The following is a 7,115-nucleotide window of genomic DNA, read 5'->3' as shown; positions in this document are numbered from 1 at the left end:
CACTTGACATCTTTATTAGACAAAGCACTGTCACACCTTACCCCTCCATAAGGTATAACATGATCCCGTAGCATACCTAATAAATTACCGAACTTCGCCTATTGATAATCCATTAAATATACTACTAGGGATTTTAAATCAATTTCCAATCATTTTAAAGTGGTGGGTAAGGTTTAATGATTACAAAAACCCTTTAATTGGAGTTTATATCATAAATCAAAATTTTAATTAATTTGAAATCTTCAAAAATTTTACAAAAATTTCGGCAGAGTGCCAGCTATAACTTGAGAAAACAGTTCTTCAAAAACCTATGAAAACACTCCCAATATACATTTAAATCTCAAACTTCAATATTCTCATCACAATCTAGTCTCAACTCAACACCATTTCAAGCAATTCATAAAAAAAAAATTATTTCAAAAATAAACCGAAGCATTTCATTAAGTAGAATAATAGGTTTTCATTTCAACTGTTTCTACAGATCAACAATAAATTCTAAAATTTATTATACAACTGCTCAAAGCTAATGTACATACATACAGTTACATATGCATTAAAATAAAATTTACGAGGGTATAATCTATATACCCGGTGATAACTCTCAAAATACTGAACACTCCAAGTCACAAGCAGCATACTCTGCTGCTTTATCTACTTCTTTACCTGCGACAACAATAAAAAACTATTGCTGAGCCAAAGACTCAGTGGTGCACAATTAAAAAAATAGTAATAATAATTGACACAACAATTAAATCAAAATTTTACCAAATTAAATCAATTGAAAAATTAAACACATACAAATCATGCTGTATTTCTAAAGCCAGATTTCATTCCATAAATCACAACATAAATTCTTTTGAAAGGTCACACAGCTTGACCATGACACCAATATCCAAATCATCCCAATAGCCAAAGGCTAATGAGGAATACCAAGGCTAGCTAGCACAAATATATGAGTACTCATTCAACTCTTCCTCAACTGGCACACACCTTAACACTTCAACCAGAGAGGGAATTCAAATCCAATTCATCCCACTAGGCAAGCTGGTGACGAATTCAAATATATAGTCATGACACTGTAGTTTCAAATCATTTCAATAATTTTCCAAGCATTAAAATATCATTCAATTCACATTCATATTGTATTTAAAATAATTTCCCAAAAATTTGGGCTAGTAATACAAAATTTTGTCAATCAAAGTATTCAATGTAAATAAGGCCATAAATTAATTTCACAACTCATTTCATTCAAAATTCAATTTGAAATTCAAAAAGGGTAGTTGTTGTACACAAACCTCTAATGAGTCGCCTCTTTGCCTTGACTCACTTTTTCTTTATCCTTCTCAGTGTCTTTTTCTACTGAAAAATATAATTTAAAGTGTTTCAATACTCATTCTGATAAGTAATCCAATAATTAAATTTTTTTGGACTTAATTTACCCAATAAAATTTATAAAATTTAAGTCCTTTGCATTTGGTGCATTTGTGGTTACTATTCACTTTACTATTCATTTCAAAATATTGACTTTTTCATACTTAAGGAGTATACTAGTTCTAATTACTCTCACATACCACATTTTGGGTTATAATTGTGTTGGCATTGATTGCCAATTGAAATTCAAAACTCCCTAAGAGAAATTCTAAAATTTCAGTTCTGGTCACTTTGGTTTACTGTTCCATTGGACCTGTCTACAGTGAAAATTTGGCCAACTTTTCTTCAATCAAAGTTGTTCCTTAATGTCTTAGCATTAATTCCTTTTTTGAATCACTCCATTTGGAGTTTTGTAGCTCAAGTTATGCCATTTTTACTAAGGCTGGCCGGATTAGTCAGATTCCAGAATTCTGGGCAATATAGGGTTCTGGCAGATTTGGAGAGCTAATTTTTGTTGGCAATTTGATTAGGTTATGGCCAAAATTTTAGTTTGTGTTCTTCATGAAAATTGTTCTACTATATCCTAGCTTTCCAATGGTTCAAAACTCTAGTCATTTGAACCTTTCTACACAAAGATATAACCATTTGAACATGTACTGTTCATTTGGTCAATTCTGCCCAGTAACAGGGTACCAAATCCGAATTCAAGAAGATTTTAGGTCCACTTAGTGTTAGTTTTAGGGCAAGGTTCTGCATGAAAAATGTTGCCTTATGACCCTATTTTCATCTCCAATTGGTCTCACACCAATTGGAGTAACAGAATTCGACTTATAACATCCTATGTGGACAGGGGTCAATCTGTCCAGAATGCATCAAGTTCCTAACCATAACTTCACTCACTTTCATTTATCAATTTACATCCATAAGTACACTAATTGACCAAATTGAGCATCAACAATATCAATTGGTCATGAATTCTTAAAAATCCCTAATTTCACATTAAACCCTAACCACCATAACCCTAACTCACCAATTAGCATAATTTATATATATTTATTTCACAAACATAACACTTTATCCAACATCACTCAACATGCATAATTTAACCAAATTCATTAATTTCCTTGCTTTAACAAAGCTGGCTAAATTCCACCCCTATCATAGCATGCATAATTTTTCATTTTTCTAAATAATTTTCATTTATTCAACCTCAATTCTATACTTATATACCAATTGAAGTTAAGAGAGAGACTCACCTTTAATGGATCTCTTCAAAGCATGAAATTCCCTCTTTCTTTTTTGTTTTTCTTTCCTCATATCTTCAATTCAAGGCTCAACTTAAGATTTTCTACTAATTTGGGGAAGTTTTATGGAGGAAAGGTGAGGTTTTGAGCTTGAATTTGGAGTGGAAATGGAGGAAAAATGGAGAGGATGAGAGAGAGAAAGTGGCTCGACCACTTGAAGAAGAAAACTAAAATTTTTTTCTTTTTTTTTTTTTAATTTGTCATTTTATGTTAACATTTATCCCCAAATTTCTTAAATTTAAAATTATAAATTTATGAGGTCATGCATGATGTCATAAAGCTTTTAATTTTTTTGAATTTCTTTTCTTTATTTTCTTTTCTTCCATTCATCTCTTCAATTTAAATTTATTTTTTATAATTTTAATTTCCTACATTTTAATAGAAATTTAGGCTAAGAGTCACCTCTAAGGGTGAATTGACCAAATTGCCCCTTACCGGTCTGATCTGTTTTACCAATAATGTTAGATTGCTTTTGAACCATGATTTAATTATTTGAACTTGTTCTCAATTCTTTTCTATGGTTTTTACATTTCCACTAATTTTGTAATTATCCCTAGGCCTGGGGTGCCATAGGGTACCATTCAAAAATAGGACAGTGACTGATCTCACAGTCACTTCCCAGTTTGGTCACCCATTATTGTGGCATCGGCTCATTTAACCCATTATACCTTATTTTCTTTATTTCCATTTTACCTTGATATAATTGCTATTAATTTTTATTCATGCCTTTTCTAAATGACTTAAATATGGTTTTACACATCCCAACTGTTCGGACAGACACTGGTCACCAGAATAGTAGAATGTACGAAACTAGTAAATATAGGGGTGTTATAATTCTCCTCCCCTTAAAATAAATTTCATCTCGAAATTTTACCTGGTGTTAGTCTCTGAATGGCTGTGGGTGCTGCCTCCCCATGTCCTCCTCACATTCCCAAGTAGCCTTTTGGCCTGAATGATGGTTCCACAATACCTTAACCAGTGGTATTTGCTTATTCCTTAGCTACTTCACCTCATATGCTAGAATCTCTATTGGTTCTTCCTCATAGGTGAGGTCTGGATTTACTTCAATCTCCTCTACTGGTAGAATATGTGAGCAGTCTGATCTATACCTTCTCAACATAGACACATGGAAGACATTATGTATCTTTTCTAGCTCTGGAGATAGTGCCAATTGGTATGCCAGAGGATCCACTCTTTCTAGCACCTCATACAGCCCAATGAAACGAGGACTTAGCTTCCCCTTTCTACCAAATCTCATAGTCCTCTTCCAAGGGAAAACCTTGAGGAATACCTTATCACCCACTGCATATTCAATATCCCTCCTTTTCAAATCAACATAGGATTTCTGCCGGTCTGATGCAGCCTTGAGTCGATCTCTGATAAGCTTAATCTTATCCTTTGTTTGCTGAATAATTTCGGGGCCAATCAGCTTCCTTTCACCCACTTCATCCCAACACAGAGGAGTTCTGCACTTCCTGCCATACAGAGCTTCATATGGAGGCACCTCTATGCTTGATTGGTAACTGTTGTTATAGGCAAACTCAATCAAAGGTAAGTGTGTGTCCCAATTACCTTCAAATTCAATCACATAAGCCCGTAGCATATCCTCCAATATTTGAATCACCCTCTCAGAATGGCCATTTGTCTATGGATGGAATGCTGTACTAAAGCTCAATCTAGTTCCTAAAGCTTTTTGCAAACTATCCTAGAATTTAGAAGTGAATCTTGGATCTCTGTCTGACACAATCGATATCGACACCCCATGAAGTCTTACTATCTCATCAAGGTACAGTTTAGCCAATCTATCCAGGCTATAATCCATCCTCATTGGTAGAAAATGAGCAGATTTAGTCAATTTATCCATAATGACCCACACTGCATCATGATTCTTCTGTGTTCTTAGAAATTCCATCACAAAATTCATCGTTATTCTTTCCCATTTCCACTCAGGAATTGGCAATGGATGTAGCAAACTAGCTGGCACTTGGTGCTCTGCCTTCACTTGCTGACAAGTTGGGCATTTGGATACATACTCAGCTATATCTTTCTTCATACCCATCCACTAATTGTGTTCTTTGACAGTTCTATACATTTTAGTCCCACCAGTGTGAATAGCAAAAGGAGAGTTATGTGCTTCCTTCATAATGATTTGTCTCAATTCCACATCATTAGGAATGCACATTCTACCCTGGTGTAGTAGTAAGCCATCATTATTTATAGAAAAGTCTGGTTTCTTGCCTTCCTAAGCTTCCTCCACCAATTTCTGATATTTTTCATCATTCAGTGCAGCCAGTTTTATTTGATCAAACAACATTGGCTGTACATGCCAGGTAGCTATCATCTTTCCCTCATTATCTATCTCCAAATTAGCATGTAGTGCCCTCAACTCATGTACCATGGTTAGAGGAGAAACCCTTAAGCTAGCCATAGTCTTGCGACTTAAGGCATCAGCTACTATATTAGCTTTTCTTGGCTCATAGTCTATTAAGCAGTTATAGTCTTTTATCAGTTCTAGCCATCTCCTTTGTCTCAAATTCAGTTCTTTTTGTGTGCCCAAATACTTCAAGCTCTTGTGATCTGTGTAGATGTAACACTTTTCCCTATACTGATAGTGTCTCCAGATCTTCAGAGCAAATACTATGGCTGCAAGCTCCAAGTCATGTGTAGGATGGTTTTGCTCATGTGGTTTCAGCTGACGTGATACATAAGCAATGATATTTCGGTCTTGCATCAGTACACAGCCTAGCCCATTGTGTGAAGCATTGCTATAAATAATGTATTCTTTACCCAGAGTAGGTAAAGTTAGGACTAGAGCTTTAGTCAAACATCTCTTTAATTCATCAAAACTCTGCTGACATTTATTAGTCCATTGAAATTTTACATCTTTCAGAATCAGCTTGGTCAGTGGAGATGCCAACATAGAAAATTCCTTAACAAAATGGTGGTAGTATCCAGCTAAACCCAGAAAACTACGAACTTCTATAACATTTATGGGTGGCTTCCAATTAAGGATAGCTTCAACCTTACTGGGATCTACCTTAATGCCCTCAACTGACACAATGTGCCCCAAGAAAGAGATTTCTTCTAGCCAAAATTCACATTTCGATAACTTGGCATACAACTGTTTCTCCCTTAAAGTCTGTAGCATAATCCGCATATGTCTATCATGCTCCTCTGCACTCTTTGAATATACCAATATGTCATTAATAAACACAACAACAAATTGATCTAAATATGGCCTGAAGATAGTGTTCATCAGGTCCATAAAAGCACCTGGAGCATTGGTTAACCTGAATGGCATAACCAAAAACTCATAATGGCCATATCGCATTCTAAAAGCAGTTTTTGGAATACTCTGCTCTTGCACCCTCAACTGATAATAGCTCAATCTCAAATAAATTTTGGAGAACATAGCTGCACCCTTTAACTGATAAAAAAAGTCATCTATACAGGGCAACGGATATCTATTCTTTATTATCACCTTATTCAACTATCTGTAGTCGATACACAGACGAAGAGTACCATCTTTCTTCTTAACAAACAACACTGGCGATCCCCAAGGTGACACACTAGGGCAGATGAAGCCCTTGTCAAGCAACTCTTGCAATCGCACCTTTAACTCCTTCGATTCAGCAGGTGCCATTCTATACAGAGTAATAGAGATTGGTCCACACCAGGCATAACCTCTATTTTGAACTGCACCTTTCTTTTTAAAGGTAATCCTAGAAATTCTTTAGGAAACAAATATGGAAAGTCACATACTATAGGGATGTCCCTCAATGCTGGACTCCCTACTTGGGTGTCTATCACATGGGCTAAGTAAGCTTCACACCCTTTTCGGATCATTTTTTCTGGCAAGTGCAGCCGAAATAAGATTTAATGGCAGTAACTGCCTCTCCACATGTATAACCACATCACCATATTGAGGAAGACCAAAAGTGACTGTCTTCAGTCTACAATCAATAATTGCATGATGCCTGGCTAACCAATCCATGCCCAAGATGATATCATAATCTCTGAAGGGCATTTCAATCAAATTGGATAAGAAGGTGTGTCCTTGGATCACCAAAGGACAATCCTTATACATTGTGTTGACCCTAACCTCTTGTCCTAACGGACTAGTTACTAACACCTCAAAATTCATTTTCACACAAGGAACGACAATATAACCTGTGATGCTAGCACTAACATAAGAATATGTGGACCCCGAGTCAAATAGCACAAACACATCTTGGTTAAAGATAGAAAATGTACCAACCACAATATCAGATGTTTCTGCCTCTTCTATCTACTGTATAGTGTATACTCTAGCTGGAGCACTACCCTGCTCTAACTGATTAACAGTGCCTTGACTGCCTGAGGTACTGCCCCTACCTCTGCCTCTGCCTTTGCCTCTACCTCTACTAGCTGGTTGTGAACCTCTGGTGGCAGAACTCTGAA

This window comes from Hevea brasiliensis, chromosome 10 (assembly GCF_030052815.1).
Source record: "Hevea brasiliensis isolate MT/VB/25A 57/8 chromosome 10, ASM3005281v1, whole genome shotgun sequence".
NCBI classification, from domain to species: domain Eukaryota; kingdom Viridiplantae; phylum Streptophyta; class Magnoliopsida; order Malpighiales; family Euphorbiaceae; genus Hevea; species Hevea brasiliensis.
This window is presented reverse-complemented; position numbering follows the sequence as displayed.